Source organism: Thermobia domestica, chromosome 7, assembly GCF_964235325.1.
Source record: "Thermobia domestica chromosome 7, izTheDome1.hap1.1, whole genome shotgun sequence".
NCBI classification, from domain to species: domain Eukaryota; kingdom Metazoa; phylum Arthropoda; class Insecta; order Zygentoma; family Lepismatidae; genus Thermobia; species Thermobia domestica.
Genome location: NC_137460.1, coordinates 132,104,216 through 132,127,919, shown reverse-complemented (window position 1 = coordinate 132,127,919; position 23,704 = coordinate 132,104,216). Strand labels below are relative to the sequence as shown.

General features: G+C 36.5%; 1 protein-coding gene and 1 long non-coding RNA gene across 2 annotated transcripts in view; one reads left to right on the top strand and one right to left on the bottom strand.

Moving 5' to 3' along the window:
• Positions 1-23,704, top strand: part of LOC145688944 (putative glutamate receptor) — a 134,768-nt gene that overhangs the window by 1,849 nt on the left and 109,215 nt on the right. The window lies entirely within an intron of this gene.
• Positions 5,170-12,215, bottom strand: LOC145688943 (uncharacterized). The gene is made up of 2 exons (XR_014132024.1): positions 12,046-12,215; positions 5,170-6,903 (listed from the first exon to the last, which is right to left on the bottom strand). It is a non-coding gene; the product is annotated as an uncharacterized LOC145688943 (long non-coding RNA).

The following is a 23,704-nucleotide window of genomic DNA, read 5'->3' as shown; positions in this document are numbered from 1 at the left end:
TCTCTTGCTATGTCCTCACGATTTCTCTTCTCGAAATATGTGAGCGGTTGTGGCACCCACTGTGCTGACACTTTCTGAAGATGCAGCTGATTGTGAATGATATTCCATAACTATTGCACACACAACACTTTTAATGGTTATCCTCCTGTCTTCCATTATGATCTCAACCTTCTCCGTCAAGAAGGCATCATCAGTGAAAGATGGTCTTCTAGCTCTAGAGCCATCAGCGGTGGTCATGTGTCCAGTTCGGAATTGCGGTTTCCACTTGGATACCACCTTGACCTCATAGATTTCTTTAATCTCTTCATGGATCTGTTTGGCTGATTTCCGCTGAAGAAGGAGGAACTTAATAACGCTCTGTGCCTGAAGCTTGTTAATCATTGTCCTTTCAGTGCTTTAGCTGGAAAACAAAAGAAAGAAAGAGTTGCTGTAACGAGTCCAGAATTTGCATGGTTAACTACTATAGGAAGTGACTTTGTTCACATGGATGTGATATGTCACTTTCGGACATTATTAAAGTTGAAGGATTAATCATATGCCATATTAAGCATACTTTGTACTGTCGTTTTGCTTGTGTCATAATGAAAAGTTTATGAGGGTATTCTTCAGTATTAGTTTCATCTTGATGGATGGCATGTTTATTGCACAGGATCAACTTTCAGGCTTACAAAGAATTATATTTTCTCGGAAACTATAATGACGATTTAGGCTTACCCACATCATTTTATTCAGCTTGATTAGATGTATGGCATCTGTCTAGGGGTCCAAGACGTCAGGTTTAGTGGGGATTGTCCTAAATTTACATAATTTGTGTCTCCCCAAAAAATGTTCAAAACTTCCAATGTCCCGATTTTTGTCCAAAACATAGTTCATGCGACATTAAAAAAGTACTTTTATCAATCCTGGAAAGCGTCAGAGAATTCGGTTGATTATTATTAATGTTGCTGTGATTATACAGAGCGTTCAAAAAGTCTCTATACACCTGAATCGTGGCAAGTCAAAGTCGCATTCAAAGTCATATGAAATAAAATTTTATGCGAAGGTTTGCAACACTCAGTGGCGTAGCAGCTGCCCCCGAAACCCCCGCAGTGCGGGGGGGGGGCCCGAGGTATAGGGGGCCCCGAAGTCTTGCGATGAATAAAGATTTAAAGAAGTAGAACTTCAACCTTACTTCTGTCGGCTTTACAACTAAGGCCCCTTCTCTACACCTTGCGGGGGGGGCCCGCAAAAGTGTGCTACGCCACTGGCAACACTGCTATATTATCGCCTTGCGTGAAGTTTCTTTCTTAGGTTCCAGTCGGCAAAGTGACGTTGAAGTGATTGTTACATCTAGTTAGCGGTGTTAACTTTGGAACAACGAATATTCCTGGTTGAACATGTGTTCCGTGAACAAGGTGAGCACAAACAGACAGTCAAATATAAGTTTGCAGCTAGGTTTCCGGATACACCTGTTCCGAATCGTCACACTGTAAGGGCACTGATCGATAAATTTAGAGACATTGGAACGGTAATGAACTATGATTGAAGTGGTAGACCGTCAGTGCTCGATGAAAAAAAAATGGTACACATATCGGATGCAATGCAACGCAGCCCCTATAAACCACTTCGAAAACTTGCCCAGGAAGAAGCAATAAGTTTTGGTACGGCACAAAAGGCGGTTCGTAAGAAACTGCGTCTTATCCCGTATAAGGTGAGAGCGGTGCAGCAGTTACTTCCTCCCGACAGTATAAAACGTGTGCAGTATTGTGAATGGTTTACACGGTTTGTTATGGACAAGTCTGACGATGTTTTGGATTTTTTTTTTTTTTTTACTGATGAGGCCTGGTTCCATTTATCAGGTTACGTCAATGCCCAGAACTCACGTTTGTGGTGTGCAGAAAACCCACATGTCATACATGAAGTTCCTCTGCATGACCAGAAGGTAGGGGTGTTGATTGCAATATCCAGAACAATAGTCGGCCCCATATTTTTCAGACAAACAATAGATTCAACTCGTTATTGTGAAATTATTCACCAGTTCATGGGAGAACTAACGGAAGACGAAATTCGTAATGCTCGGATACAACAAGATGGCGCTACAGCACATACAGCTCGCCAATCCATGAGATTACTGTAAGAGGTTTTTGGAGATCGAATAATTTCAAAGGCATTGTGGCCACCTCGGTCTCCTGACTTGTCTCCTCCATATTTTTACTTCTGGGGTTATGCAAAGAATTCTGTTTATAAAGGGAACTCCCACACGCTACAAGAACTCGAAACAACTATTCGAGATTTCGCTCATAGCATTCCATATGAACAACTTGTGAGAGTATTTGAGAACAAGAAGAAACATGTGGAAGCATGTTTGGAGGCTCATGGGAGACATTTCCAACATTTGCTGTGAAAATGTGTGTGTGTATATGCTACGCCCTGTACATAGTGGTTTTATGCCATAAAATATAATAAATTTTGAGTAAAATAATTTTCTCGTTGCTTTGAATATGTGACAATTCAGGTGTATAGAGACTTTTTGAACGCTCTGTACACTAACAGTAATAAATTTTTTCATAAATACTGGGATTTCAATATGTAACTTTTTTACACTTTCAGTTGATTCCAGTTGTTACTAGGGTCTTCAGGTTAAGAAAGACTACTTTATTGATCGTAATTGTCACGGATCACAATTGCTGGTGCACCTAGGGTTGCCATTCGTCCCGAAAAATCCGGGACCGTCACGGAATCGAGATCTGCGTCCCGGCGTAGATATTTCTCGGGACTCTTAACTGTCCCGGATTTCAGCGAAGAAGAAAGGAAGAGAATATTATAGTTTGCTTTTCTCACAGGATTAGGTATATAATTATTCTCTTCAACTTCGGAGTGTAAAATAAAAATTTAACGAAAGAAGTTCTGTAAACAACAAATGCCGCCAGAACATATTGCCAATGAATTAACCGTAAAAAAAAAAAAAAAAAAAAAAAAAAAGATTCAACACAGAGACAAAACGCGTGAAAGGAAACATCATACCTCGAATGAGCTAAAACAGACTCTGAAAGCCAGGAAACACAACAGGTCCTGAGGGAAAAAAATGCTTATCAGGGGGAGGGGGTAAATCATCTGCATACGTTTGCTTAACTACGAAGAAGGTTTACTCAAATGACTAAAAATGTGATTATGTGATACTTGAACAACTTTATCTACCTAGGTAATGAAATACTTCTCTTCATTTTAAGCATTTCAAAGATTCTCGTAATTTAGTAGCGTCCTGGATATTCATTTTTGAAATATGGCCACTGTGGTAGAAGCCAGTTCTCGTGAGAAAAATCTACGAGCAGTAGTTTATTATTGGGGATAACTTTTAATAATAATCAGAACACTTTTTCAACTCTCGAAATTTAAATTTTATCATCGTCATCATCATTAGAAAATGTCACTGCAGATTTTTGTTTCTGGAACAATCAATGTTACTACTATTTGCTTTAACTCCTTGGAATTCTAAAAAATAAAACTAAATAACTGTTGAACCGCCATTGCTACAACGATTTTCTCAGAAACGACTTAGGCAATTTTGATCATACTTCATGAATATTTATTTCATTAATAATATGACAATACAGCATGTCTCATTTTTCATGAAAAAATATACGAGGAATAGTTTATTCTGGGGGTAAGGTTTTCTCGAACAATTTTCTTAAAAATGACTCATGGAAGTTTGTTCATGATTTATAAATAAATATTTCGTCAATAATCTGACAATATGATACAACTTGTTCCTACAAAAAAAAAAAAAAAAAAAAAAATATTAGATATAGCTTATTCTTGTAACTAACTTCTTTTCCGATATTTTTTCTAGAAACTACTCAGGCAATTTTGTTCATATTTCATAAATATTCATTTCATTAATAACTATAATGTTGTATATTGGTAGACAGCATCGTGTTCGTGTTTTTTTTTCGTGCTACTCCTGAATCTTTCTACATTATAACTCTACAGTACTTCCATCATCATTCACTTTTTTCAATAATCGTCTCCCTTAGCCTAAAGGGCATAATCGTTTGACGTTAAACTGGAAGATTTATAATGTTGTATAAATCACATTTTACAAAAATATTCACTACATGAAGTTTACTCTTGGGGCTGAGTTTTCTTCCGGTCAAGTTTTTCGAAAACCATAAAATAATTTTGTTCGTATTTCATAAGAAAATGTTTTATTAGTTACTGCAGCCAGGACTGGATTAACCCATCTGGATGCTCGGGGACTAGAAAGAAAAATATGTAGCCCCTACTGACTTCACCTAATACATTTTTGTGAAAGTACAATAAGAAAGTTACGGGAATATGTTTCATATTTTTGGTCATATGTTATTTTATGATGGTTGGATCTTCATGATTCTTTTTAGATAGCCAGTTGAGATTTTGATCAGAGTGGAGGACCCTTTCCACCTGCAGACCCCCTAAGCCCTCCTCTTAATCCGGCCCTGATTTCAGCATAACCTGATTTACCAGTAGTTTAAGGTATTGCAGCGAGAGAGTTTAATGCTATGGCCGGTACTTTTTAAATTTTCTTTATTTTAATGCTTTTCAAATTCTGGCAAAAATAAAACTACTTCGTTCACTCGAAGTTATATTTTGTGTAAGCAGCAATATTCTTTCTTTTTAATGCCTCATGTTACTTTAATTTTCAAGAAATAGCACGCAAGACATTGCAAAATTTTTAGATTTAACTTATGGAACATTCCTTACGAGCTAACAAACAAAGTGGAGGGAGAGGCGTGACGAAGCTCTGACGTATGGCTTCATGATTTTGGTATATGGACATATCTTTTGCAGATACAGTCAACGACAAAAATTCTTCCAGTTTGGCAAATTTTATTTTGGGAATAACGGTGGAACGTACACAGTTTCACCGAGGTTCAAGGCTGGAACGTACAAAAAATTAATTTACTGAAAATTATACTCAAATTGTCCTTCCACTGTGAAGTTATGTACGAAATTAATTTCGTGAAACGGAAAGAACTTTTGTCGCTGACTGTACATATCCTGTATATTGTAACATCGCTTACACAGAGGTCAAAAAATCTCGAATTCAACTTTTTCCCTATTATATGACTATGCATTCTTATTCTTGATCGAAATTAAAATACAACGAATTTAATAATAATAATAATAACAATAACTGTTTTTCAACTGTCTTAAATTTAAACTTTTATTCTTATCTTGATTATCAAAAAATATCATGGCAATAATTTGTTACTGGAATAATGAATGCTATTACTATTTAATTCAACTCTTGGGATTCTAAAATTTTAAGACTAAGTTAACTGTTATAACATCACCATTCCTACTAACAGGTGCAGTCGATATGCTAATTAGCAATTCTCTAAGTTATTATTGCGAGAGGAAGAAGCAAATTTAACAATTGAAGTCTGTGCTCAAGCATAATTATCATATCTATAACTGACTGTTCAGTTAAAATAACAAGTGTGACATGCTTTAATTTGAACAACATACATGTGTGTAATTGTGCAGCAGCCTACAGATGGAAACTGATACATCAACAGCAGTCGTGACGAAGAAACAATATACATCAGAATTCGTTGTTGTTCACAGCAAAAAGTTCCAAGCCTGTAAACCAATTACATGAAAATCAGCAACTAATTTCTCAACAGCTAGATTTTAGTTTATGTATTATTCGTCGCAATTTATTAATTTGGTTAATTGTCACAATCAGTTAAGTAAGTAGTTCCAGGTGAAGTAAACATACATATCACAATCTGTCAAGTCGTTTAATTGTAGAGAAAATGTGTAAAATAGAAATGCAAACCTATTCATTCACTCATTGACTTTCAGTAACATATCAACGCATATGTCTCTGTAGCCAAGGAAGGATCTACTAATCTACAGGAAGCCCTGAGTATCGGATATTCTCTTCCAGCACTAATAGAACATTATCACTGCTACATGAAGTCCTGAATATCGGAGAAAATGAAGTGAAACATTTCTTGAAAGCTGTGTAGTGAAACAAGACTCAATTTAAAAATGACAGTTTCCACGAAAAGCATTGATATTTCTTAATCTAAACACGCTCTTAACTAAACACTAGTCGTAACTAAACTGATCCAAGTGTCACAAATGCACTAAATCATCACAAATATTTGCGCACACACAAGTATGCCGAAGTCACAGCTGCCACGCCAAATATAATGTTTCTGATATCAGACCATGTATGATCATTACGATGTTTTAATATAGTTCATTTTTCACATGAGTATTAAGGAACAATATGTGAAATAATATCAACATTTTCTTCTCGCTGACAATGTCGTCTGTTACTTGTACTCCAGTGTCGAGAATACATGAAACTTAGTATGCAGCCATTACAGAACATCCACTAGCAAGTTTACAATAGTTTGAAGTTGTGTTTATTAAGATTGATGTACTGCACACGACACTGCTGTAATGCAATGTATTCCCCACAATTATTTCATGGCAAGCAAAGTCTTATAAGCGAGTAGGTTTAAGAGCTATAAAATCAACACTGCTATTTGCAGCTAGCTCCAGCTGAGGCAAGTACATATTCAGTTATTATTCTGTAGTTACTTTTTCATGTCCATTCATTACATATTCCACAGAGACCACTTCATTACTCGAAAGTCTTCGAAGTCTACATACTCGGTTACACTTATCAAAATTTTGAGTTTCTTCATTTTTCTTAATTCCTTGACTTACGGCAGTTCTCTGTTTACTTCTTTATCTTCCATTTTTCTTTGTTCTTTCCCTTTGTGCTGTTTTCCTCTAACTATTGATTTGTTACAATAAGTCTTTAAAAGAGACTCCAAAGATTGCTGTTAATCAGTAATTTACTTTCTGTGAGTAATTTTCATCGTCGCTTAGTGAAGACTGCTTTTCCAGTCTCATAATCAGATCCTGCAATGAAAAAATGTATTATTTAGTACTTGTGTACATATAGTCATTAATAAACAAGGAAAAAAGATTTGGGGAAATGCGTAAGTTGAATTCGACGAACTTAACCGCATGAGTAACTATAAAGGTAACCAAGGAAGTTCTGCCACTTTTTCACCCACCACCTTCGAATATCGATATGTCACCTAAGACATACCTGGAAGATCAAAAATAGTCCCCATCAGAATCTATTACCTTCTGCCAACGTTCTGGAAGGTCATGGGTTCCATCGCGTAGGCCTTGAAGCGAAGAAGGTATCTAGTGCATTTGCCATCTCTACTAGGGATTGGAACTGGCGTCCTCTAAAGTGATTGTCAAAGGAATGGAACAAGTGATAATCGGGCTTTGGAATGTCCTGGGAATATGGTGGATGCAAGTGTTTCCCATCCAAGGCGTAAGATGTGTTCCGGGTCATGCTAGCCACGTGGGGCTTAGCGTTGTCCTGTAACAGGAGGACTCCTTTGCGATTCAGGAGTGCTGGCTCCAGAGTTTTGAGTTTTTCTTGAACACGACTCAATTGCTGACAGTACACAGTTGTATTAATGCTCTGATCAGCTAGTAGCAGTTTTCGAAACACGATCGGCGACCAGTGCACCAAACACACAGGAGGATCTTCTTCTGGTGCTGTGCTGGTTTTGGCTGTTTTGGTATCGGTTCATTGGCTGTTAACCAATTATAACGGCGCCATGGAGCTTCGTACAGGACCCACTTCTCATAACATGTCAACACCCTGTCCAGAAATGTCTCCTTCCGCAGACGAGACTGCAAAGAAACACAGGTGTCTGCTAGCGTTGCCTTCTGGTCTGGAGTAAAATCATGTGGGACCCATCGACCCAACTTGTAGTGCTTCCCTAGTTGCTGGAGGTGCTGCCGAATGGTTTCTCCACTCACACTGAATTGTAGTCCCAGTTTCTCACATGTCAGGCCACTGTTCGCCTCAATTGCTGCCTGATGATCTTTATTTTGTGCATGTGTTGGTCTTCCAACATGTGGTCTGTTTTTGAGTGTTTCGCCGTCGTCTTTAAACTTGCTAAACTACCGCTGTACTGCCGCGTAGTCACGACACTCTCACCAAAGGTCTGGCACATCTTCCGCCTCGCTGCAGCGGCGTTTGACCCTAGTTTGAACTCGTACAGCATACACGTCCTTTTGACGTTCTGTGGAGGTCTCATATTCACTTTATCCTTACGCAAGTTCACGGTGTAACTCAACTGCCACAAGAAGGTAGTATTTTGGATATACCCACACCAACAACTGACCTTCGCCTTATCTCTATTCGCATACAACTCACGTCGTGAGTCCAATTGAACACAGGCCTCTACAAAAAGTGATGGAACTTTCTTGGTTACCTTTATAGATTCGTTTACATAATAGAGATAAATTTAATTATATGTCTTTCAATTAAGTAATGTAGGACGATTTAATGAATTAAGACTTGACAAGGAAAATGTGCCAATCGCAAAGAAAAAGATTTGACGACGTACAACCTTTACTTTGCATACACTATCTCTTAGTTTTTTTCCACTGTTTTTCTGCTGGGTTGCTATAAATGAGCAAGGCAGTCATATAGGCTATTAAAAACTTTCCGTGAGACGGGATTATTCAAACACATTTTCTTTTTATTGACAAATGTGATTGGTGTATGCTCATAGTTTCTCTCTGCTTTTGGTTTGTGGGTAAGTGTAATTTATGTTATTTGATTCAGTGCGTGAGAGAGGTTTATTTATATTCTTTACTAACGGATAAATTCCTGAAATTGTCATGTTCGCTCATGTGTCTCGTGGCGGAAAGTTCAGTAGAGAGAGCTCAATGTAAAGCCTACTGGTTGTCAGTTAAACATTTAGTGTATCAAGCACTTGCCATAACTGTTTCGTGCCAGAAGTGACCCACGTCACCCTACATATATTAGAATTACAATTATGTTGTTTATATTCGTAAGTCGTGTTTTGACTATGTTGTAGATATTACTCTGCATCATTATGTTAAGCGTCTAGTAATACAGCAAGATTTTCTTAAGCTGGAATGTCACAAATATTTACAAAGACATCTAAATTTATAAACCTTAAACAGAGTTCGTTTCAAGTTTTCCTTTGGGAGTGGGGCAAAACTCTCTAATATAAGTAGAATTTCAAATTTTTTATTACTCGCTCCTGAAGTCCCGAATGACGTCTCCGTAACTATTTCTACTATTTGTATTTGGAAATGTATTTAATATTTCATAGTGAACATAGCGAATATTTCAGAATAGTTAAAGAAAGCTTAAAGATTGCTCGTGGAGACGATATCTTCTCAGGGATAACTTTGTACTAGCCAAAACAGATATCTAACTGGAAGATATCGCCAGAAGAAAACTTAGGAACATACTCGTAACTTTAAAAGTAGAGAAGAAATAGAAATTAATCCATGCAAGAATTCGAATTCAAGTATTTAAAATTTTGCAAAATCTACGAAGACGGGCACTTAAACGCGAATTAAACTTTGCATTCATGAAGCTACACAAGGAATAGTAGGTTTCGTGAACTGGAAACAACCAAGAAAGTATAAATTACAGAACATATTAACAAAATGAGGAAAATAAAACCTGAAAACAGAATAATATCAAAAATGTTAAAACAATAGGGCTTATGAACACTCTAAATAACGAAATACAAAGAGAACGATGAATTATTCATAACACTTCCGAGCGAGACCGAGAATGGGATATGTGAGGTGAACAGTAGAAAGAAACGGATAGATATTATTTGCACTGTAATCTTGTGTGGTTATTTATTTTTGCCATCTTCTTTTACATAAATTAGGGTGCATTGATTCCTGAGCTGCCCTCGTATTATTGTTATGCTAATTTTCATTTATTGTAAAATATTCATGCTATTCATATTTACAGCGGAAAAGGTATAGATATTCCTGACTAAGAAATTCGCTTAAGTTCTCGTATTACATACTTTCTTTTTCACAAGAAAAAAATCTCGTTATTAAAGCGTTACTTTCTTTAAGTCATAAACTTCTTATTTCAGAATTTAAGTTGATTCGCAAACTTAGGCATAAAATATCTATGTTGATTTCGTAGTTTTAATAAAGGTTTTAATTGCAACAGTGGCGTATTTAATGGGGGCTTCCGGGCTTAAGCCCCTGAAATTTTATTTACTATATTAAAGTAAATGAAATATCTTGCAGAATTATCATATTTCCAGGAATAAAGTTAGAAAAACCCTTCCCCAAATCAAAATCTAAATAGGCACTGATTTGGGACGTAATTCCTGAATCTTACTGTTTCAAGACCTATCGAAGTGTACGCGGGACTTTCCAGTCAAGGCATTCACACTCTGGCACATTAATGCTCATTCGAACAGATTCTTAGTTGAATGCTATTAGGAGAGCCCATGGGCGCCTTCTAGGGCGTAGGTTGCGAACATGCGATATTTTTTTTGAGGGGAACGTACTTTTCATTTAATATGAGAGAGTCGAACTTTAGTCATCATAATGATACTTTTAAGAACGTTATATTCTTAACAAACATGGCCTCCATGAATCAACTCCGGCCTCCTCTACCTAATTTTACTTTGGGAAAGGGGAAGCATAGTGCATTTGATGGGATGGATTACGCCCAAGAATTTGGAGGGATGGGCACGCTGAATATGCTGTATGTTTGAACTCTGGGCTCTGGAAGTCCTGGGTGTGGAGATTCCGTAACTAACCAGTATTTACTTATCAATGCTCAATTATCAGCTTTATATTCAATATGACAAGAGAGAAGACGAATGAGAATTCATTTTCAGTCAGCTTGAGCTGTAATGAATCTTAGAGAAGTTAATAAAGGTGCTGTTTTTAAAAAGTTAAGAAAATCAATTTAAATTTATATTTTGATCACTTGCTATGAGGGTTTTGCTCCCAAATAGAATCAAAAACAAGAATAGCAATTAGAAGTGGATCTAGAAGGTAAAAGCTGGGGGGACTAACCAAAACCCAGACTATAGGTATATCATGAGTTTACTATAAACTTTCAAAAATATATAAGTAATAGGCCTATCTTGAATTATTTTTCTTACTCAAAAAACTGGGGGTAGCCCCCCGGCACCAGGCTAGATCCGCCTCTGGTAGCAATATAGTAATAAGTACTCATTTTAGAACCAACTACTGGTATTACAAATAATATCCTCATCAACATTTATAAACTTGTGTAGGCAACAATTTATTGTCTTCCTTGATCAGTGTACTTAAGACAGTAAGCCTATTATATTTGACTCGAGATGTTTTGAGTTACTGAAATTTCCTTTTATCATTAAGAAAACAATATTAAATATAACCTAACCTAAACCATTATGTTTGCAGGGCCGTTATTATACATTTTTTGAACGTCCAGGCATTAAAGAAATGTCCCGTCTTCAATATAGATAGGCTAATACCGGTGTAAAAAAATTGAGAGCTCGTGAATCATTCTATATCAACATGGAAAAATGACTTATCTTAAACAATTTAATATTAAGTTATTTCTGTTCTTTTTAATTAAAATTAGACTGCTTTCTATACTCAGCTCCGCTTATTATTTTTCGTTTCTTAGGCCAGTGGTTTGCAACCGGTCTGTCTCGCAGTCCCATAAAGTTTCGTGAAATTTAAGAATTTAAATATCATGAAGCATTTAATAATTATTTGATATCAATTTTGAGACAGGCTGTACCAATGAACGCCTCCAGTGTGGCAGCATCAATACTCAATTACAAGCATATAAAGTAACTATTGCGAAAGTAGCTATTTTATAGAAGCTTATAGCTAGGCCTACACTATTATAATTTACAGTATACGCATATTGTTATTAATAATAAGTGAAATAAATGTATCGTCACATTTTTATTAGTATAGCCTTTACAAATGTATCGCGTTAAAAAAAAAATGGTGGGAGCTACTGTTATACGCTACACTTGTATATACAAGCATTTTTGGCCGTACCTGTCTGGCTGCTTTTAAGCTAATAACTAATGAACTAGATTATTCGAATCGGCAAAGTAAAGAATAATGACATCAATTTGTAACAATGATGAAACTAATGAATTTCGTGTGCTAGCAACTAGCTTAATAAGAATTAAATTGATATTATTAAATGTTTATTACCTCTTTGCAGCCATACACATTCTTGTTATTTGAAGATAAACATATGGAAAAATCCCATAATATATCCACATCCAAGAAAATTTGCCGCCGCAGGCCATGGTCCATGTTTTCCCATGTATAAATACAAACAACCCCCCAATGTGGGATACGAGCAACATTTTTTCCCACTAGTGCTCAATACAGAACTAGGCCTATATGTACATAGGAAACAGCGTTGCCAGGTCGGAAAATCAAAATATCTGCAGATCTACCGTAAAATATCTATAAATATCCGTATTTTTAAAACTAAAATATCTGTATAATTATAAGTAATGATTATGTGTTTACAATTTTATGTTACTTCTTCAACACTGTGGGTCTATATAATATATAATACCGAAACAGACCAAATGAAATAATTTCTTCATGAAACATTCAGAGGCTTTACAAATATGAACAACACACGGAATAATCGGTGTTCGTACCAATCGGTACTTTAACCCTTTTCGGTCTTTTGTCGAATGGGAATTGATATTTCATTTTGTTCATTCTAATGTGATCTCAAGTCACTCTCGATATGCTTCTTGGAGTTGATCTGTCCAATGTTCAGTATTAGTAGCTTGATTTATTTATACGTACTACATCTAGTAGACAACAATTAATACCAGATGCATATTTTTTTCCGCGCTCCACCCTAGCCATCTGTTTGAAGTTGGTCATAAGGAAGCAGATGAGGTTAGATTTACATCGAAGTTGGACCATCTGAGTGTGAGTATTATCATGGGGGTCAAGGTGGAACAAACCGAGCTCTGCGGAGCTTCCAATCCCTTCGCTCGCTGACGCTCGTTCAGCTATGTTTCGCAAGGTAAGTAAATCACTGTTTTTTAAATCAATAAAGTTGTGTGAAAATTTCATGCATTATACAGGCACGTAGCCAAGGGGGGGTCCGGGGGATCCGGACCCCCCTTCGAGACCAGAAATGAAAAAATTAAGGAAGGATAAAACAAAATGAAGTGACAAAAAGAAGGATCAGCGTTAAAAATTAAAAAGAAAACTACAGGAAGCTTTTGCTTACTTTTTCTTATGAGGAGATTTGTATTACTTGCAATATGGTGGTGAGGTAAGCGAGGTATTTTGGAAGAGTCGGGGAATTTGAAATTTCAAGAAAAGTTATGGAATTCTCAGAATTCCTGCTATTAGTTAGGGAGATTTCAAGCTTTCGAAAGTATAAGTGCCGTTGTGTAACAGCGTGGGCATTTTTAATCATAACTTTTCGTCATCGCATCCTTGCAGTATCAAACATGACAATTTTCTGTTGCTCCTTTAACCTGTCATTTGGAACCGACAGTAGTTGACGGAATAATAAAAACAAAAAAAAAAAAAAAAAAAAAAACGTTGAAAGAAAGTTCTGTTAGCATTTGATTCAACAGAGAAAGGAACGCATATATTGTAAAACTAGTTGAATATACATATGCTTCGCACAGGGTCTGTATTTGGAAGTCAACGCCTGTGGGAGTATCACCATTGATCTCAGCGACCGCGAAAACTATGGATTTGATACTAATATCGGTCATTTTGGGATATTTTTTACATGCCTCGGTATCCACACCCCGCTGGCTCCCGGCCCGTATACTTGCAAGTCATCGCTAATTGAAATGTCACCATTGATTTCAGCGATCGCGAAAACTATGGATTTGACACTAATATTGGTCATTTTGGATTACTTTTATATGTCTTGGTATCTCACCCTCTTCCGGTGACCCCCGGCCCGGAGGCGAATAGCGTGAATTTGGAAGTTAATGCGACTGGAGTTTCCCCATTGATTTCAGCGACCGCGAAAATATGAATTCGGCACTAATAGCTCAAGTGGTAGAGCGTTGGCTTCGCATTTGGGAGGTCGTGGTTTTGAATCCCGCTGCCTAGCATTCTGACTGAGGTTTTCCAGGGTTTCCCTCAGTCCTACCAGGCAAATGCCGGGATAGCACCTACTAAACAGGCCCTGGCCAATACCTTCCCAAATCCTTTCCATTGTTAATGTTGTTGGATATCCAATGTAAAATGGCCTCTGAGCTGTATCTGGTGATTGTTAAATAAATAAATAAATATTGATCATTTTCTACTACTTTTACATGTCCCGGTAAACGCCCCCTGAGACCCCCCTGGTTCGAATTTCGACAGAAACGTTTAACTCTGGTCTGGAGCCTGGACCAAGGTATTCGTGACTAAAATTTGGTAACTCTCGGTCAATTTGTCTGGTTCCCAAGCCGGTTCCGGTAAACGCCCCCCTGAGACCCCACTGTTTCGAAATTTGAAAAAAAAAAAACGCTTCGTCTTGATCTGGGGACTGGGCCAACCCCTGACCAAAATTTGGTAACTCCCGGTCCACTCGTCTGGTCCCCAGGCAGCACACAGGCAGACAGACAGACAAACACACAAACAAACTCTTCATTTTATTTATATTAAAGGATAGTTTACAAGATAGTATTCAGTATGTACTTTTTATAATAATTGAGGTCATAACGAAAGGAAAATTGTTATATTTGAATAAACAGGAGAAGAACGTAAATATTGCAAAATCTTTTTCAATACTTTTTTTTATTATTTTGCTCGAAATTTCTTCATAGTTTGTTATTAAAATACTTCCAACATATCCTCATTTTATTGTCCTAACAAACCAAAATATGTTGATAGTAAAGTAGTTTAGATTGATCGAGCGCCTGGGCCTTCAGAATTTCATGTCCATCTCCCCCCCCCCGCCGTTACGAAATCCTGGCTAAACGAACCAATATATGTTCCAGTAAAATAGTTTAGAGTGATCGAGCACCTTTTGTGATGACCACAGTATTTCATGTCATGGACCCCCCCTTCACGAAATCCTGGCTACGTGCCTGCATTATATATTACGTACAAGCGAAAATGAGCATTGATTTCATCTTGTTTTAATGAAAAAAGTGTTCTGAACACTAAAAATAATAAAAGAAACTTTCCTTGTGCCGGGTTTGAACCTCCTTCAAAAGCAATTTTTATTACTAGCTAACTAGCACGCTTGGCCACGAGGACCAACAGTATCTAGCGTTTGCTTTCTGCTATATATATGCTACGTGGCAATATAGGGATAACCAACCAATCAGAACTGTGTATTTAGTTCCTATGACTAGGGTCGAGCGTGATTAAAATATATGCATACCAGACACCTTCGATCTTCCTCCTACGTCCAGAAAAAGAATTCCTAAACATAATTTATTTTGGGGAAACATTTTCACTGCATTAATTGAAATGGAAACAAAGAAATAATGGACAATCTGTTCTCAGGAAACATTATGCTTTTGGAGAACTTCTATGAGTGTTTTCAATTTACATGAGATTTTCCATCTGAATACGCTTCAAATTTGAAGAGGGGCTCCGGTGGATCAGTGGTAGAGCGCTCACTTCTGGTGCATGTGGTTCCTGGTTCTATCCCAGCTGACGCCAAGTGAACTTTGTGATGGACAATCACTGTGTGCGTAGGTTTCCTCGGGATTCTCCCGTCTCCTCTCATTTTCTACATTTCATTCATTTCTTATCATTACCACCCTCTTTAGTCTAGCCAGCATGATCGTGGGACGTAAAACAACGATTTTATTTCATTTAAGTCAAATTTGAAGAATAAGTGCGTTTCCATTTAGACATTCTTGTTGATAAAAAAAATTGTAACACTTCTCTTATGATGTATTATCAAAAACAGCTGAGTTCGTGCACTTAATCAAAGATTGTAGGTCCTATTGATTGTCAAAGAACAACTGCAACTTCGCGCTGCGAATCTAGTTTATTAAATTGCTCGCTATAAATCAGAGAGAGTGGTGTAGTGATAACTTGCTCCATGCTGTTTCATGTTACAACTTATTGTTCGTTCACTAATAACAGGGTTCCCAGTAGATAAGCTGATATTGATAGCAGAAATGGGACGTTGCTAAAATACGGGCCATTTCCATGTCCTGATTAAATTTACGAGGACATGGGACACTTGGGTCCAAAATCGGGACTGTCTCGTTTATTACTGGACTCATGACAAGCTTAACAACAGTTAAACCATTATTTTCACTTCTGTTTTAATAGATGGTGTAATTGTAGTATTTTTTAATTTCCAAAAATAAATTGGAAAATACAAAACGTTGTTATATAACAAATTCATTGAAACCTGTTCGGACAAACTCGAGAAATATATAAGGACCGCAAAGGGATAAGTTTATATGGCTATTTCGTATATACAATAATACAAAACTAGAAAGTAATACAAGAAGAAAATGTGTATATCATACCAAAAGTTCTTGTTTTCCGTATTGCTTTGAAAAATCTCTAGATCTACAGATACCTAGCAACGCTAAACGGAACGCTAAATTATTGGAAATTAAAAACGTTTTAAAAAAAATATTGTTCACTTGTATGGAATAAAAAAACGCATATTTTATTTCTTTTCTTCGCTTGTTCTTCGAATAGTAAGGATATCATCACAATCGATATAATCTGCAATGCCGTTATCAGCAACTTTACCGGCAGCAATGCCTCTACATCCTATTGACCATGAAACAGCCGAAGTGTTTCTACAGGTTGTACATTTAATTAAAGAATCATCAAGAGATGAAGACACTGTTTATGTTCACTTGTACCGCTCCTTTCAATTTGGCAGCCAATATATTTTTATACATGTTTATCCATTGTATCTAACTCATGATATTGTCCAGAATCTTTTTTTTTTTATTTTACAATATTTTACTACCAGCAGTTTGGTCAAATGTGTTTTCCTGCTTTTCTTTGCAAATATCGTGAACTGAATCACTGTCATGGTACTGAATAGTTGAATTGCTTTTGCTTAGTTTCAATGCATTGTCATAAACACATCTCTCATTACTACCAGAAATTTTGACTTCTTCATGCCTAGAAGACGTTGACAGTAAGACGATGTCAACTTGTCAGGAAATTCCTTCTTAGATTCCTTTACTAAGTCGGGGTCAACGTTTTCATGCTGATGATCGGAGCCACTTCCTCGAGTTTTATTTTCATTGTTATTCTGCCTTCTTGTTTGAGGCGGTTTGAATCTTTCATAATCTGATGTAGAAGTATTTTTCATAAAGTTGTTAGCTTCATCCATTGTTCTTTTATCATTCAGTTTCCTTTGTTTGCTTCAAACATATCTTTTCTCAATTATGGCCGTGACTTTCCTTAACAATTTAGGCCCCACGCGTAGAGTTATAGGAAATTTCCATGACAACCATACTTGAGCACGGACGTGATAGAAGTGCTAAGCAACAATGGAAATTTTATATCGATCGTGATGTTATACGCAAACATTGAAAATAAATAAATAAATAATAAAATAAAATAAATAATCAGTTGGTAAACCACTTATTAATCGCTGAGAAGTTTCAGCAACCTATGCTGAACAGTGTGGAACTCTCAACAGACAAGAATAATATTGCCAACACAATAGATATTATTCGATCCATATATGAAAGTAGTTTTCTTTCAACGTGATTCCATGGATAAAAGAAGGTGGAAACGTGTTACGACTCTTCGTTCAAGCTTGCTGTCTATTTGCCAAACATGCAGCCCTCAGGAAATTCCGATTCTGATTTGATTCTTACATTGGCTGACAACAGTCAAAACTCATTAAAATTTGACTATTATGTGCATAAGTTTCAAATTAGTACCAGTATTTGGTAGAAAGTTTAAATCTCATTCTTTAACTATCAAATTGCTTATAGAGTAAAGTTGAACTGTGTCGTATCATTAAATTTGATTTTTCTTACTTGTAAAATTGAATCAATAGTTTCACCTGTTTAATTTTTCAGACTCCAGCTAGACATGAAATGATCATACGTCACTGTACGAAATGAACAACTTGTTTAGAACAATTGGTAGTAACAAAAAGTGTACTCAATGTAAATTAACCATTTTATGACTCATGTTCTTTTCAAAATATCTGATCAGTGTGACCACCCGGCAAAAAATATTTCGTACTAATCTATGCAGTAAAAAGTACTAGATCTGCAAAAAAAAGTACTAAAATTTTATCTGCTCCCCTTTCACAATATTGTTTGACATTTTACGGTACTAAACTGATTTTCACGAAGCTTTGCACCCTTTGTAAACAATGCAGAGTGGAGCGCAGAAATGTTGCCAACTAATTAAACAAAAAATGTTATATGCAATTTTGTGCTAAGAAATGAACAAACTGAATGGGGAAAAACTATGAGATTAAAAATGAAATGGCATGGGCTTGTGATAGGAGAATCAGGGACCATTTTCTCTCGTTTGCAGAGGCGTACGCACTGCTCTCCTGAATCTTTGAACTACTATGTAAACGCAGATACGCACCAGGAGGAAGAAGGGCACAACGTTAAATTCCTTCTAGCAGTGTAAATTACAACTAAAACTTACTATCCCCAATCCTAACGTTTTCTCTAGCTGAGAATCTATCTGAAATGTTAGGATTCAGAGTCACTATTACATGGTGACTTAGTGGCTCTACTAGCAGATCTATGATTGGATGAATGGATTAAAGTTTATCGTCCCCTTCAACAACAAGGCTGTATGAGATGTGGACCTATAGCCTAACGAGCGATCCGAACTACATGAACTCCCTCCGGAAATCGAACGCGAGTCTCCCGCCCTAGTCTCGCGAGTACTCGAATCACGAATCATGTAGTTCGGAGTTGATTATCGGACCTAGAAACATGTGCAGTTGTACTTACTACTTCTATTCAAAATTAAGCTCTTGGGAGGCCGTGGTGGCTCAGTGGTAGAGCGTTCACCTCTGGCGCATGAGGTCCCTGGTTCGATTCCAGTTCGCGCCCACTGAACCTTGCGGTGGACAAACACCGTGTGCGTGCGTTTCCTCGGGGTTCTTCAGTTTCCTCCCACTTTCTTCATTTCACCATTTCATTCATTTTTCATCATCACAGTCTGCTTTAGCCTAGCCGGTATATGCGTGGGATGTAAAATTCAAAAGATTTCATTTCATTTCATTTCAAAATTGAACCCCTTGTACGTTTCCATTACAGGCGGGCGAGTGTTTGGAACAAGCAATTGTTCATTCTTCAAGAACTTGAAAACTACTGAGTTTACTTATTTATTGAATAGAGAATTTATTATTTTATTTTCTTTCTTATATGTAATAAGATACCTATAAAATATGTTTTGAATCCTCGCGACTTCTCCTTTCGTTTGATATCTAACAGAGAAGTTACGCCTTAAACAAATATGTCATGAGAGTATGAAGACTCTATCGACATCTTATTCATCAAATTCCAAGACACTTTTTAGATTCTACATAGGAATAAAGACTAAACATGCATATAGTACCTCCTCTTCATTTCGCTGCAGCCAGAGAGAGAGAGAGAGAGAGAGAGAGAGAGAGAGAGAGAAAGAGAGAGAGAGAGAGAGAGAGAGAGAGAAATAAGACTCAAAAGTTACGAACCTTCCTATCCAATATTATAAAATTCTTAAGTGTTGAAGATTCCTTTGTACATATTGTCATTTCTGGCACCGAATATTCGGTTTTTGCATCTCTTAAATGGTCATTTATTCTGATCGTATTTTAAAAAGGCGATATACGAATTAGAACTGAAAAAATTAACCTCATATTACTTCGTAATGAATCAGTAAAACAGATTTTTTTCCTCTTTAACTTATATCTTCTCTCTCTTCTTTTTTTATTGTCTATTTCCTCATCTATTATGAAAGGTCAAACAATGATCTGAAATACTATAAGGAACTTAATATCTTCAATAAGAACAGTGAGTATACTTAATTTCTCTTTTTCTTTTTCTTAGCCCATTTTCATGAAATGACAACTGTTTGAAAACGATTCTTAGTGAAAAACTGAAAAATAACTATGAGTTACCAACACTGAAAATGAGACTAATAACAGTTGATTCTTCCATAAACAAATAGTACACAACAAATGCAATATATTATAGTAAGTAATGTATTGTTAGGGCATAGTAAGAACTTTTAGGATCCAACTCAAAGTGTGTATCTGTATGGGATCGAAATCTTGAACCAAAATCGAATTTGTAAGAGAAAACTGTTACAACAAATGACAAAACACGTGAAGTGCGCGCAACAACTTAAAGATGTCGCCCAAGGAAGCCAGCAGGTTACCTGGTGCTCCGTCATTCTGTCAAACAAGGCAAACCCATAAGTGCAGAAGAAAAGCAAATAGTTTATCAAACGTTATCAACGTTGTTCAATTCACTTGAAGAAAATAATTTTCATGTTCTCATAGAATAGTACATACCAGTTATTTATTTATTTACTTTGCAGTACTGTAGTTAGTATTTGTATGTTCGCATGCTACACAATGTAAGAAAGCACATCAATAAATTGAACTTAAGGGGGAAAAGTACCACCTGTTTTCATGGATATGCATAATGATTTAGGTACTAGATGAAAAAGAAATAATCTCCCATAATGATAAATTTGCTTGCAGTTACATACCACAGTGGTGCCCACCCCCGTTATGTCCATGACGCACCCCCCAATTGTCTATCCGTAGGTGTTCTTCAATGAAAAAAATCTTTTCGATTAATTTTACCCCCCCATCAAACATATTTATATAGATTTTTAACCCCCCAATATTTCAATGACGCAGTTTGCGTCATAGCCCCCCTTGTGGGCACCCCTGCATACCAGCTCTTTATCGTTCAGTTGATAATTTGACATAACGCATTGTAGTTTCATCTGTAATTACAATTTGGAGAAAAATAACAATGTTCAGTTGCTCTTAAAGGAGGGGGGCTTATATAGTACTGGATATTTTGCCCCATATCACAGCGATGGTGTGAGAGTGAGACGAGTAATGCACATAACAGTGGCAGAAATAAATGCACGTGCTGCAGCAGAAATATTTTGGGAAACAGACGAAACAATTTCCTCTTCACCAATCAGCAAATAGTCGTGCGCGCAGTGATACAACATCGAGTTACGCGGTTTGTTTTTGAAGGGTGCAAAGGACTGTGAAAAACGCTTTAGTATCTTATTAGAAGGTTTCCGGCAGCTTCCCCTCCCCTGTGGGTGGAAGAGTAACCTCCCACTTTCTTGAAAGAATCTTCAACTTTATTTTCTTTTAGTCAAAATTCGATATAAACCGTTTAAACCACTTACACCATAACAATTTTGACTTTACACCTCCAAAACTAAAAATCCTGGAGTGATCCCTGCTTAAGAACTCACTAAAGTAACGCAATTATGACAAGTATAGAGGATGTCGGAAGAAAACAAGAAATATGATAAAATGGGCTCATTGAGAAAATTGAGTTTTAATTCCTTAATAGCCTACTGTTTAAACGGATCACCAAAGATATAATATTGTTTACTGTGGTCATTTATCAGTTTTAACCCTTCGTTCTTTGACCCTTTTCCGCAATAGAATGAATTATAAGTTGTCAGAATTCCTTCTTGTTGGAGGAGGCGACCGGACGGAAGCTATTTCACACTTCCGCTCTTGTAAATACTACTGTTGAAAAATAAAATAGGCAGAAAAAAGTTACCAGGAACAGTGACATTTTCGTGCATTGCCAAATTTTCATGAGATTCCTTTTTCTCTCCCAAATGTATTTATGAGAAAAAAAAAAAGAGAAGGAGAAAAGTAGTAGATATATTGGTGAACGTACTAGAACACTAAAATAAGGTACTAGATCTAGTACGAAAGTACTAGCAGTGGTCACAATGTATCTGATTCAATTCTCTTCGTTTAAAGTATACTAAAATAATGAGGCAGTATATTTCAGTAGTTAGTCTCTAGTTGTACCTCAGATAATGCAACTGTAGACAAAAGTCTTATATTCTGTTGTGAAAGATGGACGTGACGAGTTCATTAATTTTCTGATGTAAAAAAAAAAAAAAAAAAAAAAAAAAATCATCACATTTTCCTGGTTGTACCAATCATAAAGCGATGAATTATTGATTCTGGCAGTGCATTCTGCACCTTGAGGTGCGACAACACACTTCTTTCATATGGATTCAGCGTCTAGAAAACAGGTTCTCTCTCTGATACTATCCATCTATTGCCAGTGTAAGCGATGTATCTATTGCTTCCCTCTCAGTGATGAATCTTCATAGGTAGGAAGTTTACTGTAGATTCACAATATGAAATGACAATCACTTGGTTAAGATAATTATCGTTGCCAGATTTTCCAGAAAAGTAAAAGAGATTTAACGATTTTTAGGGGAGAAATACGAATATATGTGACATTCTGAATTTACGTATAAGATACGCATACAGTATATGTTTTCACACACTAACGCAGACTAGGTTTAATTGAAAACTGAAGCAGTTTCATTAAATATAACTGCGACACATAAAACACAAAAAATTCTTGTGGGAGCTCATATGATTCGGATACATGTTAAGATGTAAACTCTCATCTCATATAGCCTCAGTACTGAAACGGACGCTAAACTCAAATTACACAAACGGAAATTATACAAATCTTTTAATTATATTTTAATGAAGACTTTCCATCTCTTAACAGTGCCACGTCTTCGAAAACTTGCAGGACAATTCAAAATTCACAATCACTTCGAGTTCTACTTTTATTACTTCACAGTACTTTCTGTTACTGACTTCAGTATATCACGATCAATTCAAACTGCGGTACGATCAAGACAATGTTGACGGACAAAGTCTAACACGTAAGATGTTAAAACGAAATTCTTCTGAAACACAAAGTTGGGGAGTTGGTTAGATAAGAGATAAGAACGGTACCTCTTGCATTTTCTGTTTTTATTACTAAGTTACATCGTTGGATTGGGTTGTTAATAATAGTGTACAAGAAATCAGTTCCTCGAATTAAAGTTTCGAAATAACTCATAAAAACATGTCAAAAATGCCCAGTTCTGTTATTCCTTTTACTTATTCAAAAACGAAATAAATAGTTTTATGGGGAAAATAGAGACAAATAGCATAAAACGTGCCGGAAAACTATAAAATTTATGGGGAAAACGTAAGATTTGGCAACCCTAGACATATTTGGCAGACAGAACTCCCGCACGCTCATACTTCCTTAATTATAAGTCTGTGTGCAAAATCTATAGAATGAAAATGAAATGTATAGACGTTTGACCGATTTTTGATTACTTTTTTTCTTTTTGAATAAATCATGGCCTAGCTTAGATTTTTATCATGTTACTTCTATTAATATGCATATACTAAGGCGGAAGCAGTGTGTCATAAAGTATGCAAAAAATTCAGTATCGTACGAGCTTGTCAAGTTAGAAAGTTGAAGCTCGGTATAAAAACTCCTCATAAAAAATAAGGGGAAACATATCCAAACGTTTTTGAAAATTCTTGTTTTCACGGAGTAGGGGGTACTTTCTATCATCTACAGGCATATATATACACCGTGTTTCGAAAAGATTTTGGACGGTAATAATTACAGAATATGGAACGTACCGGCAAGGAATTGAGTGTTGTTTGAATGGGCGTGGCCTAAGAGTTTCAGAAAATAGCCGTTAAATGCCAGTCAATGCGTCTTCTCAGTTTGCAGTCAGTCAGAAGTAAGGGGGCGTCCGCTTAACAGAAGGCGTTTTGTGTGCTGCAGTTTGCAAAGACTGAGTCAGTGATTTCGGTCCAGCGTGCTTTTTGTCGGAGTTTTGGCATTGATCCGCCTGCATCCAAAAACATTCGTCGTTGGTATCG